At 36.9% G+C, this 24,170-nt stretch overlaps 1 long non-coding RNA gene across 1 annotated transcript in view; it reads left to right on the top strand.

Annotated features, from left to right (window-relative positions):
• The window catches only part of LOC144234104 (uncharacterized), a 75,930-nt gene extending 73,631 nt beyond the window's left edge, over positions 1-2,299 (top strand). Inside the window, exon 6 of the long non-coding RNA XR_013335864.1 lies at positions 2,226-2,299. This is a non-coding gene — a long non-coding RNA (uncharacterized LOC144234104). The remainder of the gene's footprint in view (positions 1-2,225) is intronic.
• The last annotated feature ends 21,871 nt before the right edge of the window (positions 2,300-24,170 follow it).

The raw sequence follows: 24,170 nt of genomic DNA, 5'->3' as shown, positions 1-24,170 counted from the left end.
TTATTTATTTTTGAGAGAGAGAGAGCGAGAGTAAGTGGGGGAGGAGCAGAGAGAGAGGGAGGCACAGAATCTGAAGCAGGCTCCAGGCTCCAAGCTGTCAGCACAGAGCCCGACACGGGGCTCAAACTCATGAACCATGAGATCAAGACCTGAGTTGAACACTTCACTGACTGAGCCACCCAGGTGCCCCCACATTGGACTCTTAAACTCCATTTCCACCACGGAACTTTTACCTATCAAGAACATGTGCATGTCTTCAGATAATTTGACTAAGAAGCTTTTGATGTGTCTCATTATCCAGTGTACAGAGTTGATGGCAGGACTTGGCCTAGTGCCCACACACCTCTTATACACCTGGATGTGTGGGTAGTGACCTTGATTTTAATATATACATGCATTTTAAGGTGTGAAGAATTTCTCTGCTCTCTTCAGTTGGAATACACGAAATTTCTTCTTGCATTTTTTTTGTGTGTGAGTATTTCAGTCACAGTAAATCTAAAAATGATTGATCAGAGGACAAAATATATTTGTTTGGCTTACAACTGTAACCTAACTAAAGTCATTTTGCTGGTGATTAGGTGTGCATTTGATTTTTCCAGGGTAATACATCAAGACACACAAACATTTTTTTTAGAGAAGTCATCCTTTAAAAAGCCATCAATCCATCAAGAGCACTTAAATGCTCTTATTTAGAGAACACTTGACTAAAACATCATAACCAAGAGTAGGGAAATAAAGAATGACCCAGGGTGTGTTCTAAGATGTCTGGGGGGAAGGGATGATTTTTGGAAGTATTATTACATTTTCAATAAAATGTCAACTGTGTCCAAAAACAAAAACCAAGAAACCAGCTAAAGAAGAATGTGGTAGGCAGAATAATGGCCTCTAAAGATGTGAACTTCTTGATCTCCAAAATCTGTGAATATATTACCTTTCATGGCATAACGAATTTGGCAGTTAGGCTTTTGGGACCAAGATTATTCTGAATTATCTGGGTAAATCTAACATCAGGGTCTATATAAGAGAAAGAGGGAGGTAGAAGAGTAAGAAAAGATGTGACAGTGGAAGCAAATATCAAAGTCATGCAGAACCATGGACCAGGGAAGGCAGGTGGCCCCTAGAAGCAAGGAAACAGATTCTTCACTGGAGCCTCCTGAAGGAACACAGCTTGCTGACAGTGAGTTTAACCCAGTGCATCCCATTTGGATTTCTGACCCTTAGCATTATAATAGATATATAAGTCTGTTGTTTGGAGCTATTGAGTGGTAACTTGTTACAACAGCAATAGAACACTCATACATAGAAGCTTACCACAACGAGACAGGGGCAGGAGTTTGACCTGCTCTCTGAAAGGGAAATATGACAGAGGGGAGGAAAGCTGGGCAACCCTGGGCTAAACCAAACAATCCTGAGAACAGGCCACAGTGGCTAAATGGGGTAGGGCCTCACTTCTCGCAAAGCTTGGAAATGCCAATGTCCCACATCTCTTCTCTCTCTCTTCCTCAAACACAAATTACACCCAAATGGATAATTCCAGTTTACTTCCAAGATAGACCTTACGTAAAATATAATTTAAGTGTCCTTTATCCTATATATATGTTTTTACTTTATCTTCTCATATATGATTGAAATAAGTATTATCAGGCGGATCTAGTTTTGCACATCATTTTTAGTACTTCCCAGCTGTCATGGTTGGCAGGTGATATAACATATTTAAATTTTAGTATCTTTATCTGAAAAATGAGAAAATGTTACTACCTCCCTTATGAGGTTGCTAAGGAGATTAAATGAAGCATAAAACTGGCTCTTAGCTATCCCAGACAGTAGCCATTATTATTATCACCACCAGCACCACCACCATTGACACTGAAAATTACCTAGGGCCTAACAAACAATTCATGCTATAGAAGTGCTTGTGATGTAAATCAAAGCAAGTTAGAGGGGTGCCTGGGTGATTCAGTTGGTTAAATGTCCAACTCTTGATTATCTTGACTCAGGTCATGATCTCAAGCCCCTTCTGGGCTCTGTGCTGACAATGCGGAGTCTGCTTGGGACTCTGTCTCCCTCTCTCTGCCCCTCCCCTGCTCGTTCTTTCTCTTTTTCTCTCAAAGTAAATAAATAAACCAAAAAAAAAAGGATAGAAATCAGGCAGGGCCTGGAACCTCTGAAGACAAAAATCCATGGACTTCACTAACTTGCTGATGGTTGCCTCTGCTTATTTGCAGATTTGCTGTGACAAATAAGAGCTACATGCAGAGGATTCCACCCTGCTGAAGCGTACAACTTACTCTACCAGCTTTAAATAAAGTGTGATGATTTCAAATATACTTTTAGAGTTCACTTAATTTGAGTGACAATAATTTGAGGCTTTTTCTTTTCATGTGCTATCAGATCATTGTAATTACAGGAAGATTTTCAGGAAAAATTACTTACCTCATAAAAAAATTATGTATTTGTGCACAGCTTTTATTTACACTAAAATATCTCTGCATTTTCCCATGTTACTTATACTTTATTTCTTATTATGATACAATCTTATATTATGCACTTAAACTTGAACCCATTTGCTACAATGTTGTATATCTTTAATATCATGTATGAAATAGCAAATAATTTTTGCACAGGACAATGCCCATGCACTTTCCAGAGTACATGTGTCAGTCTAATCCTTTGACTTGATGGAAAGAATGAATGTCTGCTTCCTCAGGAAAGTTCATAATGCATTTGTCATATTTGGCTGTCTGTATGACTCCTTCCCTTTCTTCCCTCATATCATACTTAAACAGTATCTTCTCAGAAGACTTTATTATCCAACAACCTTTCTTTCCTTCCTTCCTACTTTCCTTCCTTCCTTCCTTCCTTCCTTCCTTCCTTCCTTCCTCCCTCCCTCCCTCCATCCCTCCCTCCTTTCTTCCTTCTTTTCTTTCTTTCTTTTCTTTCTTTCCTCTCTTCCTTCTTTCCTTCCTTCTTTTTTTCCAAAGATATGGCATATATAAACAACCACTTCACTTAACATTGCACTATCCATTCTTCTTTTTTTTCAGTATGCACTATCTATACTCTTCATAGTATTTTTCTCAGAGACATAATCTCTGACACACTATGTATTTTACCTATTTATTTATTTTCTTTCTCACCTGTCTATATATATACCCCATGAAGGCATGGTCCTCACATATTTTGTTTACTTCTGTGTCACTGTAAGGCCACAAGTCTAAACGTCTAAACCAAATTGACTCCATGACAGGCTTTAAGTTTCCTCTCTGAACTGGAAGGCCTGAGTTTCAGCTTTCCCAAAACTATCAGGCAGTTACACATTGCCCAAGGCAGGAGAAACCACCCTTGCAACACCCAATCAGGAAAGGCCAGCGACCACCCTCCACATTACTGAGGGAGAGGCCTGGAGATAGAAACTATAGATAGGACCCTGTTACCTAATGCTAAAGTTAACCTGTTAGTCGAACCTGTTAGTAGAACAAGACCCTAGGCTCGCTCTGTGATTGGTTGAATTTAAAGGTACTCTAAATGTTGTAATTGGATCCCGCCAAAAGTAACGAATACTCTAGACAGTGTGTATGGTCAAACCCACTGTCAATGATGTTGAATAATTATGGTTGGATCACTGTTCCCTTGTCACAACTTCTGTAACTCCCCGGTCTCAAACCCCATAAAAACCCTACTCTGCCCTTGTTCAGGGCTCTCAGCACGGATCCACGGGCTGATGAAGTCTGTGAGCCCGAGCTCAAGCCTGTAATAAAGCTCTTTGCCATTGCATGCGTGACTTGGTCTCCCTGGTGGTCTCTGGTCGGTGAGGATACTGCGATCTGGGTATAACATCACCAGCCCCTAAAATAGTGCCAGGAATATTGCAAACATTCAATAAGTATTTACTGAATTAAGTAATTAATAATTGTGGTGTGCATTGTGTCTCACTTGCCTAGTTCTCTACTCCCAACAGGTGGAAATAGTACTGCAAAACAGGCAAAATCTCTTTCAATGTATTTAATGCAGGTTGTGTGAGAGTATAAGAGATAGTTTGGTGGCTGATATCAAGCTATACTCCTTTTCCTATCAGAAATACTAGAACTGAAGTCAAGGAGTTGAGTAATGATGATTATTACTGGACTCCAGAAGCTCAAGTGAAAGAAAATATGGACTGAATTAGATTCACATAAACCTTGTGTGTGCCCTTCCTTTGAAGGGTCCACACCTGGAACAAATCTGTACTGATGGCATATGGTGGCAGGCAGAGGTGAGGCCTCTGGTGATACAGCAGTCAGACAAACAGACCTTTCTTTTTCTCATGGGTCTCACTCATTCATAATAAGAAGGATCTAACTGAAAGAATGAAATCTGGCCATGTGTAGCAACATGGATGGACCTTGAGGGTGTTATGTTGAGTGAAATAAGTCAGGCAGAGAAGGACAAATATCATATGTTTGCACGTGTAGGAGAATTAGGAGGAACTTAACGGAGGACCATGGGGGAGAAGAAGGGGGGAAATAGTGGGGGAGAGGGAGAGAGGCAAACCATGAGTGACTCTTGAATGATGAGAACAAACTGAGGACTGATGGGTGTGGGGGGGAGGGGGGAGATGGGCATGGAGGAGGGCACTTGTAGGGATGAGCACTGGGTGTTCTACGGAAACCAACTTGACAATAAACTATTTGTAAAAAAAAAAAAAAAATTAAAAAAAAGAAGGGTCTAACTTCCCTAGAGAGGAGCCCCTTCACTTCTTCACCACTGCCATATGGAAATGGAAGAATGATAGCGTATTTGTGACGTGGCTTGAGAAGTGGCAGCCTCTAGAGTAGGGAGAGCAATGGACCTAACATGTCCACATACAAAACTCAGGTTCTTCCAGCCTGAGTGAAAAGATGCCTAATGACGCACAATGACCTGGATCCAGTTCCACTTGTGCTGTAACTACTCCTGGCGATTCCCCTTCCAGAAGTAGAACCCTCTTTTACTTCTTAACTCAATCACCCTGGATTGTGAATTAACAGAACATTATTTCCTAATTTGGTAGGGCTAAAATACTTAGGGTTGCCTTTGACTTTTTAAATTAAGATAGTAAAAGAAATCCAATCACACTGATTTACTTAAAACTGTTTCTTTTCTTGTATGTAAAATGAGGTCCAGAAAGCTGTAAAATTGTATTGATAATCTGTCTCTTTCTACCTTTCTTAGTATGTAGCATCGTTCCTCTTGTCTACAATATGGCTGCTATGACTCTAGGCATCATATCTACGTTCCTTTCAGGAATTAAGGGAGGTGGAGAGGGGGAGACAAAAGGGAGATGCTAGCAGAGATTGTCTTGTTTTATCAGAAAACCAAAAGTTCTCCTGTTAGACTTCTGTGTACATCTCATTGGTTAGAACTGGATCACACAGCACTCCCAGATGCAAAGGAGTCAGAAGTATTTTTAACTGAAAACATTGTCACCCTCAACAAAATTGGGGTTCGCAGTTAACAAGGAAAATGAGAGAGAATCAATATTAGGTAGCAAAAAGCAGTGCCTGTCACAGCTTGTTACCTCTCCCTCACCTGCACATCTTCTTGATTTTTCTTTCCCTCGTTTATCTCTTTCCACAATTTCCTTCTCACTGTGCCATCCTTTCCCATATTCTTGCTCACCCAATGGGCATAAGACAATGACCACATAAATAACTTCTCCCCTTCTTTTATTCATGCTGCCATCTCCAGATCCCTCTTCTTTTAGGACCACTCAGTATCCTTTCCTCACTCAGAAATCTTCACTTGTTAAACAAAGTCCTTGGTCCTTAATCTTGTATTCAAGGCCTTCATATTCAGTTCCACCTGACTTAATTTCAACTACTCTTGATGATACCAGTTTGTCCTCCAGCCAGTCTTCAATCACTTTTCTCAAATACTTAATGGATTTTTCCAGTTCCATACATTTGTTCATGCTGTTTTCCATTTTGGAACGACTCAGGATCCTTCCATCATTTAATTCTGTCAAAAATCTTCTAACTTTTCAAAGGTTTGTTCAAATTTGTTTTCCTCCAGAATGTATTCAAACGTTGTCCCAATTTTCCTTCACCAGTACTCCTCTTTCCTTAGAGTGTTGCCATGCACATAGCACTCTCCATATACTGCCCTACACCTTAAGTCTTTGTGTACTCCATGTTCTACTTAACAATAAAATGGTAAGTGCCATGAAATTTTTTAATAGATTTTGTTTCTTTAGAACAATTTTTAATATACAGAAAAATTGACAGGATAGTATAAAGAATTCTCATATACCTATATCCAAATTTTTCCTATTATTAACATCTTACATTTGTATTGTTCTTTTGTTAAAATTAATGAACCAGTATTGATGCACTGTTATTAACTAAAGTCCACAGTTTATGCATATTTTCTTAGTTTTTAACCTGATGACCTTTTCTGTTACAGGATCCCATCCAAAACTACATATGTCATTTATTTACCATATTTCCTTAATTTCCTGTTGGTTGTGACAGTTTCTCAGGCTTTCCTTGTTTTTGACGACCTAGACAGTTTTGAGGAAACCCTAGGAAGCTACATTCTAGCATGCCCCTTTATGGGAGTTTATCTGACATTTTTTCATGACTAAATAGGAGCTACAGGTTTGGGGCAGGAAGAACACAAAGGTGAGGTGCCACTTTCATCACATCATTGAGTATATAGAAAATCAACATGATTTTTGTCTTTAGATGTTGATCTTGATCACCTGGCTAAGGTAGTGTTTGTCAGGTTTCTCTCCTAAGAAGTTACTCCTTTTTCCTACTTTCTATCCTGTACTCTTTGGAGGGAGTCACACTATGTGCAGCTCACACTTGAAGAGTGGGGACTTATGCTCCATCTTCTTGAGAGCAAAGTACTATATGAATTATTTGGAATTCTTCTGCATGGGAGATTTGTTTTTCTCCTCCATTTATTTATTTTTCAATCATTTATTTATAGTAGCATGGGTCCATAGCTATTTATTTAATTCTTTGGGTTATAATCCCCTACTACTTTCTTTCTTTCTTTCTTTCTTTCTTTGCTCAAATTGTTCCAGCTTTGACCATTAGAAGTTCTTTCAGATGACAACTGTGTCCCTCAGATATAACCCCCCATTAATGTGAGTTTCTGTTGCAGTTACTGTTTTTGAGCACTTCCTTATGTTCTGGTACTACGAGATGCTCCAGGTTTATTTTGTGTATTTCCTGTCCCAGTCTTAGCCTTTCCTCTAAGCACCCCTGGTTCCTTTTATTGGAGAATGGTATTAGAAGCCAACATCTAGGTGTTGGTGTGTTCATTGCTCTTCAGGAGTCATTTATATTAGGCCTTCTCAGCTGACAAACCAAGGAAATATATCTGCACATAGAGATATGCATATATACATTTCTGTAAATATTTCTATATGTAACTACCAGTATCTATATCAAACTAAAGTATCCAACTCTAACCCATTAACACATGAATTATTCTAGCCTCTTGCTCTTGCTTATCTATAAACTCTCACTCTAACAGTGAGAAATCTGGTTCTCATATCCTGCCATTTGATTACTTAATTATTCATTTATAATATGTATGTATAGCAGTATCAGAATTGTTAACTTATATCCCCATAAGAAACAATATTATCAACTAGAGGATTATGCTTATGTGTAGTTCTTTTTGCCTTTAGTCTTTCAGACTCCACTCATTTTGAAAGTTACTTATGGCAGAAACTTTTACCCCCAGTCTCCTCAGTGAGGTTATTTCATGCATTTGTAATACAGTTAGATTCTGTTATCCCAATCTGCATTCCTTCCCGGGAACTTCCTAAATCACTTTTTTAAAGTGCTTTCTATGTATTGTTCAGTGTAATGGATTATAACAAACACTTTATGTCTCCACCATACAGAATCATCCAGGATGGTTTTAACTGCACTAAAAATTCCCTTGTTGCTTCACTAACTCAACCCTCCCCTCCTCCTTTCTCACAAGCAATTGCTGATCTTTTCCTGTCTCTATAGTTTTGCCTTTTAGAGAATATCATAATTGTAATCATGTACTATATAGCCTTATCAGGCTGGCATTTTTCACTTATCAATATAGACTTAATACTCATCCATCTCTTTTCATGGCTTGGTAGCCCACTTCATTATACTGTTGAATAATATCCCATTGTACGTGTATACTGAAGTTTGATTATCCATTCACTTACTGAAGGATAACTTGGTGGTTTCCAGTTCTTTGTGATTATCAATAGAGCTGCTATAAATATTAAGTTTTCATTAAGTCCAAAGTAAGTCTTCAGCTGAATTAGGTAAATATCTAGGAGGCAATTGCTAAGATTATATTTAAAATTATGTTTAGCTATGTAAGAAACTATCAAATTATCCTTCATAGTGACTGCACCTTTTTGTATTTCCACCAAAAATGAGTAAGGATTCCCATTGCTCTGCATACTTGTCAGTGTTTTCAGTTTTATGGTTTTTGTTTTTTAATTTTTAATTTTTTAATTTTAGCCCTTCTCATTGCTGTGTGACATATTTCACTATTATTTTGTTTTATAACTTTCTAATGATAAATCATGTCTCTCCTATGCTTTTTTTTTTGTCATCTGTATATCTTCTTTGGCACATTTTTTTTTTTGTTCAAATCTTTTGCCAATTTTCTAAATTGACCTGGTTTTTTCTTATTGTTGAGTTTTAAGAGTTCTTTGCATATTTTGGATAAATATATCTGATAGATGTATCAGATATGTGCTTTGCAGAATTTTCTCCCAGCCTGTGGCTTTTATTTTCATTCTTTTAGTAGTATCTTTCATAGAAAACATGTTTTTAATTTTTAAAAAGACTGACATCATTTTTTTTCTTTTGTTGATCCTTCTTTAAATGCCATCTAAAAATCCATCATTAAACCCATAATATTAAGATATTCTCTTATGTGTTATTCTGGAAGTTTTATAGTTTTGCATTGTGTATTTAGGTCTATTATCCACTTTGAATTTATATCTGTGAAAAGTACTAGACTGATGTCTAGTTCATCTTTTTTTGATATGGGTGCCCAGGTATTCCAGCACTATTTGCTTATAAGAGGATTCTTCCTTTATTCAATTGCCTTTGCTCCTTTGTCAAAGATTTGTGTTGTCCTATATCAAAGATTATAGTGTGAATCTGGTCTGGGCTCCATATTCTGTCTGTTTTATCTACCTGTCTATTCTTTTGTCAATACCATTCTCTCTTAGTTACTGTAGCTTTGTAGCAAGTCTTTTTTTTTTTTATGTCTTTATTTTATTTTGAGAGACAGAGACAGAGAACAAGTGGAAGGAGGGGCAGAGAGAGAGGAAGACACAGAATCTGAAGCAGGCTCCGTGCTCTGAGCTGTCAGCACAGAGCCTGACTTGGGGCTTGAACCCATGGACTGTGAGATCATGACCTGAGCCGAAGTCAGACACTTAACTGACTTATCCACCCAGACGCACCTGTAGCAAGTCTTGAAGTTGGGTAGTGTGAGTCTTATAGCTTTGCTTTGGCTTTTCTAGGTCTTTTGCCTCTCTTATATAAACTTTAGAATCAGTTTGTAGATATCTATAAAACAGTTTGATGGAACATTGCTTAGAATTGGATTAAATCTATAGATCTATTTGGGAGAAATTGACATCTTAACAATATTGAGTCTATGAATGATTATAGAATATTGATCCATTTATTTAGATCTTTATTGATTTCTTTCATCAGTATTTTGTAGTTTTCTGCATACAGATCCTGGGCATATTTTGTTAGATTTATACCAAACTATTTCTCTCTTTACAGTGCTACTGTAAATAGTATTCATGTTTTTAAATTTCAAATTTTGTTATTGCTGGTATATGGGAAAGCACATCCCTTGAGTTTACAATAATCACTTATTAGTTCCAGGAGACTTTCTTTTCCATTTGCGATTCTCTGCATGGACAATCCTGTCATCTGTGAGTAAAGACAGGCTTATTTCTTACTTCCCTATCTTTATGCCTTATTTAATTTAATTTTATTTGTTTTATTTTCTACCCTATGTCACTACCTAGGACAGTCAATATGGGATTGGGTAATGGTGGGAGGGGATATCCTGGCCTTATTCCCCATCTCAGGTGGAAGAAAAGTATCCTACTTCTTGTCATTAAGTAGAATGTTAACTGTACTATTTTGTAGATGTTCTTTATCAAGTTGGTAGAGTTCTCCCTATTCCTACTTTGTGGAGAGTTTTTAATTGTAATATTTTTTAGCTTGCTAATTATCAATATTTCTTTCATAGATTAAGCTTTTGGTATTTTTAAAATGATAAAAATGTGTAAAATGCTTTTTCTGAATCAATTGATACAATCATGTCATTGGTTTTCCTTTATCTTGTTGTGATAGATTCCATTATCTGATATTTGAATATTAATCCAGTTTACATACCTGAAATAAAGGCCACTTGGTATAATTTTTTTAACCAGCTGAGCCACACAGGGGACCCTATTGCCACTTGGTATACTTTTTTATACATCATTGTATTTGATTTGGTAATATTTTCTTAAGGATCTTTGCATCTATCTTTATAAGAAATAACCAGTTTTCCTTTCTAATAATGCCTTTAGCTGGTTTTGGTATTAAGGTAATGCTGGCTTCATGGAATTAGGAAGTTCCCTTAGCTCTTATTTTCTGGAATAAATAGTGAAGAGTTGATATTGATATAATATCTTTAAATGTTTGATAGAACTCACCAGTGAAAACTTTTAGGCCTGCTGTTTTCTTTTTTAAAACACTATTAGTGATTTAATTTATTTAATAGATACAGGCCTGTTCATATTATATATTTTATTTACATGAACTTTGATCATTTGTGACTTTCAAGGAATTGGCCCATTTCATTTAAGTTATTGAATTTGTGAGTGTACAGTTACTCATAGTATTCATTACCCTTTTAAGCTTCATGAAATCTGTAGTGATGACTACTTTTCATTTCTGATATTGGTAATTTTTGTTCTTTTTCTCTCTTATTTTTTATTATCCTGAATAGAGGTTTTACCAACTTTATTGATCTTTTCTAAAAATCAGTTTTTAGAGTTTGTTGTTTTAGAGTATGCCAATACTCTTTTCCAGTTTTCTGTTATACAGATTTCTACTCTAATTTTTTAAAGTTTATTTTATTTATTTTGAGAGACAGAGAGAATCCCAAGCAGGCTCCATGCTGTTAGCAGAGTGCCTGATGCAGGGCTTGATCCCAATAACCTGGAGATCATGACCTGAGCCACAGTTAAGAGTCTGAAGTTTAACTGACTGAGCCACCCAGGTGCTCCTCTAATTTATTTCTTTTGTTCTGTTTGATTTAGATTTAAACTGTTCTTCTTTTTCTAGTTTCATAAAGTGAAAGCTTAGTGATTTGAGATCTTTTCTCTTTTATAATATCTAAATTTAATGCTATAAATTTTTCTCTAAGCACTGTGTTGTTGCATCCCCCAAATTCATTTTCATTTAGAACAACATATTTCTTAATTTCTCTTAGGACTCCTTTTTGGACCCATGTGCTATTAAGAAGTGGTTATTTAGTTAAGAAGTTGTGGATTTTCCAGCTATCTATTACTCATTTCTCATTTAGTGCCATCATTGTTTGAGAATATTCTTTATTTCTACTCATTTAAATTCATTTTATTTAAATTTCATTCACTTAAATTCGGAAGTGTGTTTTATGCCCAAGAATATGGTTTGTTGTATACAATATTCTATATGAACCTGAAAAAAATGTATATTCTGCTGTTGTTGAATGTAGTCTATAAATGCCAATTTGTTTAAGTTGATTAATAGTGCTGTTCAGGTCAAATGCATCCTTATTAGTTTTCTGCCTTCTTTATCTATCAGTATTGAAGTCTTCAACCATGATAGTAGATTGGTCAAAATATCCTCAAAGTTCTATAGATTTTTGTAGTATATTTTGATGCTCTGATGTTAGATTCATGCTGTATAAAAATTGTTATGCCTTTTTGAAGAATTGACCCCTTTACCATTATGTAATGCCCCTCTTTATTCCTGAGGCATTCCTCTGCTCTGAAGTCCGCTTTGTCTGAAATTAATATGGCCATTCCAGCCTTCTTCTGATTAGTTATATTGATTGCTAGCATTGTATATATTTTTCAGTTTTTACTTTTAACCTATGTGACTCTGTATTTAAAGTTCTTATACACAACATGGTTGGATGTTGATTTTTATTCACTATGACCATCTTCTGTCCTTATTTGGTATATTGAGACCATTCACATTTAAAATGATTATTGGGTACAGTTAAATTAATATCTACCATATCTGTGTCTATTTTCTATTTGTTGTACTTGTTCTTTGTTGCTTTTATCTTATTCCTTTCTTTATTTTCCTTTCCTGAATTTAATTGAGAATTTTATATTATTTCATTTTCTGTCTTTTTAAATTTTTTAAAATATTTATTTATTATTTTGAGAGAAAGAGAGAGCAAGCAGGGGCAGAGAGAGGGAGACAAAGAATCCAAAGCAGGCTCTAGGCACTGAGCTGTCACCACAGAGCCTGAGACAGGGCTTGAACTCACAGACAGTGGATCATAAGATCATTACCTGAGCCGAAGTCGGATGCCTAATCGACTGAGCCACCCAGGCACCTTCTGTCTTTTTTTTTTTTAAGAGTACTAATTATGGCTTTTTTTGATAACTGGTTGCACTAGAAATTACAACGCACATTTTAAACTAATCTATCATTACTTGGAACAGTTATCTTTTAGATCAACCAAGTATAAAGAAAAAATACTTTCTTTTACCTTTATTCCTTCTCTGATGTCCTTTATTTATGTAGATCTGAGCTTCTGATTTAATGTTGCTTTCCTTCTTCTTGAAGTGCTTCTTTTAACATTTTTTTTTGTAGAACAGATCTACTGGAAATGAATTTCCTCAGTCTTTGTCTGAAAAAAGTCTTTATTTTTCCTTTATTTTTGAGAGACAATTTCATATTTTGATCATATCCTTCACTACTGAAGGATAATTCTAATCTGGATATAGAATTCTAGATTGGTAGGGTTTTCTTTCAGTACTTTATTTTATTTCACTTTCTTCTTGCTTACGTAGTTTCTGATGTGCATATTGTACTTCTTATTCTTGTTCCTTTACAAATAAAATGTTTTTTTTTTCCAATTTGGCTTTTTTTCCCCAAGATTTTCTGTCTTTGGTTTTCTACAGTTTGAATATGATATTCCTAGGTATAGCTTTTTGTTGTTGTTGTTTTCTGTGATTTGATATCTGTCAGTAATTTTGGAATGTTCTCACACATTGTTACATCAAATATTTCTTCGCTGCTCTCTATTTCTTCTCTTCCTGGTATTTATGCTCATATTGTATTTTTAAAAATTATTTCATAGTTCTTGAATAATCTGTTCTGATATTTTTTCACTGTTTATCTTTGCAATTCACTTTGGGAAGTTCCTAATGGCTATCTTCAAACTCCTTTGTTCTTTTATTGGTCTGATTTAATCTACTCTCAAGCCTATCAAAGATATTCTTCATTTCTATTACAGTGTTTTTAATTTCTAGCATTTCCTTATGATTCTTTCTTAGAGTTTTCATTGCTCTGCTTATGTTACCCATCTGATTTTGCATGTTGTGTACTTTTTCCTCTAGATCCCTCAATCAATGCTATTGTCATTTCCCTGTGGAAAGTTTCAAAGTCTGTGTCATATCTGAATCTGGTCCTGAAGTATTCTTTGCCTCTTCTGGGTGTGGGTTTTGTTTTTTTTTTTTCCTTTTAGCATGATGTACAACTTTTTGGTAAAAGCAGATGTGACATATTAGTAGAAGGAACCAATGTAAAAGACCTTTAGTGTGAGATGTTATGTTAATTTAGCTCGGAGTGGGGCTCTGTTAAATGTTTTCTGTAGCTGTAGCTTCCAGAGCTTTTAGAGACCTTTGGGGTCCTTCTTTCTGTCTCTGCTTTGGTCTCTGGGCTTCCCTAGGAAGTCCTTTTTAAATAATATATGTTTCTTGCAGCTATCATCCATTCTACTTATACTAGAACAGATAATTTGGTGATAAATTGTGGAGGAGGGGGCATGTTCTGTAATCTTATGTTTAAATTTAATTTTTTATTAAGCCTGTTTCCTTAGGCTGTAGACTTCACAAGTGCTTCTTAATTTCTCCTATCTCCTTAGGTGGGAGCAGTAAGGCTAGAAGATTCTACAGTTGGATTAATACCTTTCTCACTAAGTGGGGTAAGTCTATGTTAAAATCTTTTAATCTTTAATCTAACAAAGAACATTCAGGGCGTATTTCAGAATGGTTACTTTCTTACACCCCCTCCTAGAACCATAGAAGTATTTTCTTGGTTCTTCTCCATGAGAACCTGGTGGGGTTCCTAAAGCTAAAATTGATGACGTGCATGTGGGAGGTCCCCCTAAGATTACAGCTTCCAGGATTTTCTCATTCTCATACTAGTCCTCAGTCAGGCTCTAGCAACTTGTCAAAATTAGCATTTAAGTGTCCCTCCCTACCAGTTATTGGTTCTTCCCTCAGTAAACTGATCTCAGCTGTGATTCTCTGTATCCTCCTGTCTTTCCAGATTTCAGGGTGGCAGTTTGCCTCATGGTTTCAATTTTCTGATGGATCCAGGAAAAGTCCTTACCTTTGAGCTCATTTTGTTTTTGTTTTTTCTTTTTTCTTGCTGTGAGGATGGAAATGACAACTTTCAAGCCCTTTACACGGCAAACCTGAAACTGGAAGTCCATGTGTAGTTTTTAATCTGTCCATTGACTACCACCACAAAATATCTGCCTAGTGAACATGACAGGCTCTCTCTCTATATTGACCAAATTGAGCCAAGGACGATTGATTACTGTAGCAGGTAAAGTGAAGTAGCACCATAACTTAGTATCCCAGCTTCTCTTGAACAAGTAGGCCAGGACAGGGTATTATTTTCATTTTCAATGGATTAGGTCAACCTGACCTTTGTTAAAATGGTCATATTTTTTTCAAGTTTATTTATTTATTTTGAGAGAGAAAGAGACTGAGCAGGGGAGGGGCAGAGAGAGAGGGATATGGAGAACCCCAAGCAGGCTCCGCACCATCAGTGCAGAGCCCAATGTGGGGCTCGATCTCATGACTGCAAGATCATGACCTGAGTCAATATCAAGAAGTAGATGCTTAACTGACTGAGCCCATGCACCCCATAATGATCATATTTATTAACATTTAGTATGCAACATATGATTCTACTTTGATCAAGTCCTATGTGAGAGTGATCAAAGAAGTTAAGGGCAGTAAAATATGAGTTCCTTTATAGTTCCTAGAAAATGTTTAGATCACAACAGGAAGGTTTATCTCCTGGTGTGAGAAAAACAATCTATTTTATTATTACAAATACAGGAAAAAAACTATATGTTAGATTCTTAGAAATACCTATATATAAGTAAATTCTATATTTTTTCCAATTGCTGAGTCAAAAACTATTACCAAGGAAATAACATTTAGGCTTTTGTACTCTAAGCATACAATTAGTTTGACAATTTTCCTTGATACAAGCAAATAATTCACAAAATATATTTTTATAATTGAAGCATAATTCAACTTCGGGTGATAAATTTATCCTAAAAGACATCAATGATATGTTCTGATATCCCAGGAGTTAAGTCTTATTTTAGGAAATGGTAGCATTACTTATAATTAAAGTTAATAATTAAAAAATACTCAAATTTGGGGCAGAACGTAAGAAGAAAAGGTAGGAACAGGGAAAGAAAAAGAGAGACCTAAGGTAGATGTTTTTGGAAATTGTGGATCACAGAGCAAAGGTGAGATATGTAAAAATGGAAGATATTTCTGGAGGTCACCTGAACATAAGCTATACCTGAAGGGTGGAGGCTATCCACAGGAAAGGGCCAATATCAGGACAATGCTTATGACCCAAGGATTAAGTAGCAGCCAAAGGATTTGGAGGGGCCTAGGCTAAGCCAGATGAATGTGACTGCTGAAGTTAAGTACAAGGGGCCAGAGGACAGAAGAAACCATAAGTAAACCAAGTTTGCTTTTGACAGACCTTTTCTTAATATGGCCTTTCTTTGCTCATCTGCCCAATTCACCGTAGAAACTTGAGTTTGATTCCAGGCCTCAAAAATTAAAAATGTGAAATGAGTCACTATAAAAATGACATAAAGGCCATAGTGAAATCTGATGAGTGTCAGTCCCAGTAACTGTGAATCAAAGGGAAGCAAAGTAATTGCAAACTTCAAAAATTGTCAATTCTGTTGAAGATAGTGGCTACTACAATGGCAATGTTGATACATTATCCAAGTATAGTCTATTCTGTGATATACATCTGAGTCCATTTTGCTGTTTCACTAAACATATGACACATTTTTTGTCTACCTATTTGTTTTACCCATGTCTGTTGCTGAAACCTGCTGAGGAAAGACAATGATCTACCCTGGTCATACTAAATAGTCCCCCAAGAATATTAATAGTACCTACCCACTGTTGAAAATATGATAATGCCTGTAGAACATTTAGTAGGGGTCAGGAACATATAATATGCTCACTGAATATTATTGCTAATAGCAATACTTAGGATATTTAAAGGAGATATAATTGTCTCCTTGTTACAGATAAGAAGATTAAAGCTCAGGAAGATAAAGTTACTTCCTCAGTTCTGTAGGCCTAATTAGTGCCAGAATAAAGGGTGAAATCCCTGTGTTCTTCTTTCAGTTTTCCCACTTGCTTGCAGGGGCTGTGGCGCTGTGGATAGAAGCAACTGTCTTATCAAGGGCCGGCCTGTATGGGGTTGGATGGTTCATCTTAATTTTGGGAATGAAAAGTAGGAAAATAGGCAAGAACTTGCCAGAAAATGGTCTCTGGGGTTGGATTCAAATCAGAGAACTTCTAGGAAGCAGTGCTTATTTAAATCTGATTTTTGAGGTCTCTGTTTTAATAAAATGTTATTTTACAAAAATATAGTTAATAAACGTGAACTATAATAAAGTTGTTTTTCAACTTGTTAAAATTTTCAGTGCTTATAAAATAATTTAGTCTTAGGAATTATTATCCAAATTCATTTAGTTTGAGAATTTTTTCAGGATGTTTTTAGCTTTGTAGCTAGGTAAAAGTTGACATTTCTTTTTTTTTTAATGTTTTATTTATTTCTGACAGAGAGAGAGAGAGAGAGAGAGACAGTCTGAGCAGGGGTGGGTCGGAGATAGAGCAAGACACAGAATCTGAAGCAGGCTCCAGGCTCTAAGTCAGCACAGAGCCCAACGTGGGGCTCGAACCCACGAACTGTGAGATCATGACCTGAGCCGAAGTCAGATGCTCAACCAACTGAGCCATCCAGGTGCTCCTGATATTTCTTTTTAAGTCAATTCAACTTGTCATACTCTTTAAGAAAGAGATTGATTGTAAATAGAGGAGGATCTCATTCACACAGCTGGGACAATTGCATTTAGACTTTGACACTTCAATCCAACCAATATAACTCTCAGAAAGCACTCTCAAAAGAATAAAGCTAATAAACAGTTGAGGCATCTAAGATGGAGACTCTTCACATGACATACAATCAAAACTGAAGAATTCTCAAGAAGTTACTCAATGCAAAGAAGGAAATTGGAAGAGAACAGAATGTGGAGAAATTATTCTCAAACATTGCCAATTAAGCATTCTAAGTTTGACCAAAATAGAAGATGATCAGTCTCAGAAGAATGCAAAAGAGGCCATGAACTCTGATTTTTAATCAGTAGACAAGCATCGAAAAGAAATAACTCAAAGAAAGAATAGCTGAGAATATTAATTCTCAGCTTGGAAAAAGTATGTCCAAGGCTGGTATTATACACAGAAAGAGATCAGAATGATGTACCTTGTTCTAGATCCAAGGACAGAGACATTCTCACACATTGAATTCCTTATGAAATAAATGACAATAGTGGAACCTTACCAAAAATCAAATTAAAATAGGTAGTTGGCTGAATTTGAGCCAAAATCTGATATCCCATTTCAGCCAAATACTTTCAGTGAAATCTCTTGAGAGCCAAATGTTCTTTGAAGCCAGAAGACTATATTTTGGCAAATTACTATAACTATGTATAAATAGGATGACCATATAATTTATCATCCAAATGGGGACATTTTTAAGTGAAAGGAGATGCTGTTAATAATAATGCTGGTACAATAGGCACAAACTCAGCTGGTTCTGGACAAACCAGGACATATGATCACCTTATATATAAACCATTCTTGTGTAATAGATTATGGTGGTGTTCATACAAGTGGTAGTGAAAGAAATATAGGAGGATATGGTAATAACTGAAGTAAAAACTCCAGGATTATGGTTCACTAATTACTTAAGCTTGCATCTCAACAAGTATTGAAGATATTCCTAACTAATTTATTTTAAACTTTTCTAAAAATTAAAAATACTTAAACAAGTATAACTTGAGTATATAGAATCTTGAATTAACAATGATGCTCCTTGCTTATTCCTTGGAGTAGAAATTAACCAGTACTTTGTCCTTAGCTCTTATATGAACGTGCATGTGTATGCACGCTTCTGCTGATTATGCATTAGTGGGTTTTTCACTTTTGTCATTGTGGAGAGAGCATCAAAGACCACTTCAGACTTCATGCCAATCTTTGATAGAAGTAATTTTACAAAGAAGAATTGTCTCTTTTTTTTAAAACTTCGGTTAAAAAATAACATTTTGGGCATAGGGATCAATTATCAAATTAAATGCAAATGTATTCATCTGAGAGTTTAGATGATGATGATGATGATGATGATGATGACGATGATGACAATGGTGATAGAAGACTCTTGGTATCACTCCCCCAAAACACATACATACCAACTCCCCATCTCCATGTATGAAATCACAACCCACCCACTTCCTGCTCAGCCCCACACAGGAATCATAACTGATTCCATTACTGTTTTCCTCACAAATTCCTCATATCTCATCTGTCTGCAGGTCTGTAGGTGCTCCTCCCAAAACACATCTTGAATGTGTCCACTTTTTCCCACTTATACTACACCATCAGTCCAAGCCACTCACCCTTGCTGCCACCTGTTTTCTTACCACCCACAGGCACAGTAGTCTTCTAAAAAATGTAAAGCATATAATTTAACTCCCTGTTTAGGCTTTTTAATGGCTTCCCACTGGACAAGAATAAAATAACACTGTTTGTCATGGTTGACTAGGCCCTGTAGGAGCTCATCTCCTACCATTTTCTCCTCTCCTCACAATGATCCCACCTCACTGGCTTACTTTCTTTTCCCCAAGAGTTCTGCCCCTTCCTGATGAAGGGTCTAATCTTTAATTCTTTCTTCAGTTTGTAACAGTCTGTGCTGAGTGCTTCTTAGGCTGATCTCTTCTTATCCTTCAAATCTCTGCTCATGGGACCCCTTCTTAGGACTCCCATGGCTACCCATCTTCTCACCGTTTATTATATCTGGTAAGTTATTTTCTAGAGCAGTTATAGTCCAGCTGTTTTTGTGTGTTTACCCATGCCCTCTCTCCTCAAACTGCATTGGAAGGATCTAGGGTTGAGTTTAACAAACTTTCTTCTGTAAAGAGGCAGATAGTAGATATTTTAGATTTGGCAGGACATATGCTCTTCCGTTGTACTTCTACTCTACCATTGTAGTACAAAGGCAGCTATGGATAATACTTAACCTATGAATGTGGTTGTGTTGTAATAACACTTAATTCAGAAAACAGGCTTTTGGCTGTGCTTGGCTCATGGGTCATAGTTTGCCAAGCCTCTCTAGGGACATTACTTTATATGCATTGTTTCCTCCCATATCCTCAGTGCCTAGCACAAAGCAAGTACACATATTCACAACCTTTTGTCCTTAACAAAACCCTGGAAGGTAGGCATTATTTTCATTTTATAGATTAGCTCCATAAGGTTTACAAATTCAGCTACACTCTGAATAAATACTGTATTAGTTTCTTTGGGCTACAGTAACAAAGTACCACTGAATGCAGAAACAGCTTAAAACAACAGAAATTTATTCTTTCACAATTATGGAGAAGTTCAAAACTACAGTGTTAACAGGGCTGTGCTTTCTCTGAAGTCTGTGGAGGAAACATCCTTCTTTGCCTCTTCTAGCTTCGGGTGGCTCCTGGCATTTCATGGTTTGGTGCAGCGTCACTCTATTCCCTGCTTCTGTTTTCACATGGCTGCCCTCTCTCCGTGTCTCTATGTGTCTTCATGTGGCCTCCTTCCCTGTGTGTATGTACGTTCTCTTATAAGGACACTACCCATTGGATGTGGGACTCATCCTAATACAGTATGAACTCATTTTAGCTAATTTCATCTGTAAAGACCCATTTCCTCATGTTGTGGGGTTCTGAATGAACATGAATTTGAGGTGGGGGGGGAGACAGTATTAAACCCACTACAAATATCAAATGGTAGAGTAAGGGTTTGAACCTGACACCATTTCAATGATTTTCCACCTTGAAGTTACAATCTTGGCTATTCAGTTAAATTAGCAGTTAACAGTGGTGTCCCATTTTTTTTTAGGACAGTTTTATTATATTCTATTTTTCTTTCATAGTTTATTGTCAAGTTGGATTCTATATAACACCCAGTGCTCATCCCAATTTTAGATATATTTTGAGAAGTGATGATTTGAGAATATCAGTGGATAGTAGAACTAAGAAACTTACCTTAGAGGAGCTTTGTCTAAGTCATTTTTTCTGACTAATACTCTGACCATTAAGTGTTGTCCTTCAGGGCATCTGAGAAACAGAGATTTAAGACGTTATGAAAGAGATTTAAGACATTTTCCAAAGATATCATTGGTAGAGCAAGAAGAAGTACAGTGGAAGTTTCATGGTCTCTCTAGTTAACATCCTTGGATACCATGCTTGTAAGTCATGATTTTCCCCAAAGCTTTAGACAAAGCATGTTTTCCCCATGAGGGGAGACAATGAAGCTCTCTTACAGTCCAAGTACATTTGGGAAATGCAAGGCTAAAGCAAGTAAAACAGATTTCTTTACTGCAGTAAATAATTGCTTCATAGCATACTTTATTTGTTAAGGTGGCTTGTGAATTTCTAAGAGGGAGGTATTGTGCACATTTTTCTAAGCGTATTGGACATTTTTGTAAACCCCCTTCAGAAACTAATCATCTGTGCCACACACTTTAGTAAACTACTTTGGGTGTTTGCTTGCTTATCTAAGCACAGATAAGTTCTACTTTTCTGAAGGTAAATCTATACAAATATACTTCTTTGGATTTTATAAATTGGTTCTGAAGCCCTCCATAATGGATGAGATTCCTGACATGAGAGACACTGATGGGTTGCACCATGGCACCTGCTAATTTATTGGTCAATTCATTCACTCCTTTATTCATTTATTTACTCACTGATTTCATGTACATTTGTGGAGCCCAAGGTAGTAGCTGTGAATATAAAGATGATCAAGACCAAGTCTTTTCATTAAGTGATTCAGATAATACACGTCAATCACTATTTCCCAAAGTAATTCTAATAAATGGAAACCACTTGTATTGGACTGAATTGTCCCTCTGAAATTCATATGTTGAAGCCCTTCCCTATTACCTTAGAATGTAAGCTTTAGGGCTTTTAAAGAGGTTAATCAGATTAAGTGAGGTCATAAGGGTGGGGCCCCAATCCTGTAGGAATGATCTGCTTATAAGGAAAGGAAGAGATACAAGGGATGGGCCTTCACAGTGATGAGGCCATGTGAGGACACAACAAGGAAGTGCCCATCTACAATCTAAGAAGAGGCCTCAGGAAAAATCAATGCTGCCAGCATTTTGATCTTGTATTTCTAACCTTCAGAACTGTAGAAGATAAATTTCTGTTGTTTAAGCCACCTAGTCTGTGCTATTTTGTTATGGCAGCCCTAGCAAGTAAAAATACCACTGTTAATTGTTTACTAGGCCCCTGGCTTCCAGAGCTTTATTTAGCTAGCTCTGATGTCTACTGATGACTTACACTTCCTTTATTTGTATTTCAGAAGAATTTCAAGAGGACCAATTTGATTATAAACCTCCTGTGGACAAAGCCTTTGTCTGTTGCATGTCTACATTTACTAGCAGGAAGACAGGCATTTTATAGAATGAGCATATCATTTACATTCACATCTCCAACTCCTCTCTGTACATTGATAATTGAGAGCTGGCCTAATAAATCTCTTGGAGAGAGCAAGAAATAAAAACAAGAGAACTATAAAGTGTTAGGCCCATAGCGAGATGGTTCAAATATACCTTTTCATTTAATGTTTCTCTTCTATTTTGAAGCAAATATCTTTACCCCCATTTTTCAGATGAGAAAACAGAAGTTCAGAGAGGATAAGTGATTTTACCAAAATCATGAAAACACTGGTAGAGCCAGAATTCAAGCTCATTTTTCCCCTGAATAATATGCTGAGGGAAACAAGTAAACTTTTTTAAAATGACAGATAGATGACTAGAATGTTTTCATCAATTGCTTAATTAGAGGAAAGAGGAATGCTGATGCTGGCTAGGCATCAGAACTTATGAAAAAAGCTGGAAAGTTTAGTAGACTATGTTTATTTTAGTGACATCATATCTGACATGGCTACCAACAAGTCAGGCCAATATTAAGTTGTGCAAATAAAAGTAATGATTAAAAGCACTTGCTAAGTGCCAGATGCTGTTATTGGTTCTTTATATGTGTTCCTGAAACTGCTATTCAGGAAAACTAGTGAAAAAACATGAGCGTGTCCAGAGGCAGTACCAGAATGATCAGACTTGAAATTATGCTACACAATTACTGGTTGGATAAACTGTCAAGGTTTACTCTGAAAGAAAAAACAAAGATGACATGATAGCCATCTCAAATAGTTGAAAGATTTTCAGGTAAAGAGAGATTTAGACATAGGAATAGAATTAAGAGGTAGGGAGTCTTCTATTACTGAGAGTATTAAAATAGAATGCATTCTGAGGGGGAATGGAGGGGAGTGGAAGGGGGGTGATGGGCATGGAGGAGGGCACTTGTTGGGGTGAGCACTGGGTGTTATATGTAAACCAACTTGACAATAAACTATTTAAGGAAAAATAATAGAATGCATTCATGGAAGATCAAGTAGTTAAACTTAAATTCCCTCAACTTGAAGATTATAGGGCTTTTAGGATTCATAAAAATCACCATCTTCTTCTTCATCAACAAAGTTGGACTTGGAGAAAAAAAATATATATATTAGTGCTAGATCCTTTCTGGAACTAAAGAAAAGAATTCTCTAGGAGAGACACTTATCAGTTCTGTCATCACCATTTCTAAGAGAGATACTAGGAAACTGTTGTTCAATTTGAACTCTTCTCTGTATTGATTCTTTTATAACTATATTAACAAAATTCAGTCTCTGGGTTTCAAAGCATGGAACAATACCTGTTTGGGAAGGATTGTCTATTTATTTTTGCCTTTATCAGCAAGAGCAGCTCATCCTTAATGCCTATCATTGGGCCAGGCATTGAGCAGAAGCTTCTTACAATGGGATGTGGTTGGGCGGTTTTCTTATCAGGGATCAGTCTTTCTCGTGAAGTACCTACAGTGGCTGAGAAGTGAGTACATGATGATCGTGAGCATCGTTAGAGGAATTCAAGTAGATAATCCATTTGCAAGCACCAGAGAAGTGCGGTTATGTGATGCGATGGGGCTACCCGGAGCCCCAAATGGCAAATTAAATAGTTGTCGGGTTGTGGGGCATCGCAAGGGGGAATGAGGATAAACTGCCGAACGGTCCCACTGAGGACGGGTCAAGAAAGACACGCATACAATGGACCCAGAAAATCCAAGCTGTCAGAGGTGTGTGTGTATCAAAATTACCTTAAAAAAAAAAATCACATTATTGTTGCTATGAACACTTGACTAGTAAATGTGAAATACATCGTAGCAGGAAAAACAACGCGTCCAGAGGGTGTTCCATCCTGCTGTTCAGAACATCGTGGGTGCTCAAATAATACTAACGCTCCACGATGAAGATGGTAGCGAGGATGATGATGATTAATGCAATCTAAGGGAAAATAGGGCTGGGGAGGATGACACAGACGAGAGACCAGGAAAGGGAGGATGACTCACGGGTGAGGGGTACCTGGGGATAGAGCTATGTGGCGTGCACGTTGGCGAGCGTGGGGGGAGAGGCTGGGGCACGAGTGGCTCTGACCCGGGGAGTGGGCGGGTGGGTGCCCGTGGGCGGGGGGGCT

The sequence above is a fragment of the Crocuta crocuta genome, unplaced genomic scaffold, assembly GCF_008692635.1.
Source record: "Crocuta crocuta isolate KB4526 unplaced genomic scaffold, BGI_CrCroc_1.0 scaffold518, whole genome shotgun sequence".
NCBI classification, from domain to species: Eukaryota; Metazoa; Chordata; class Mammalia; order Carnivora; family Hyaenidae; genus Crocuta; species Crocuta crocuta.
The sequence above is the reverse complement of the archived record's forward strand: the minus strand, read 5'-3'. Positions and strand labels throughout refer to the sequence as shown.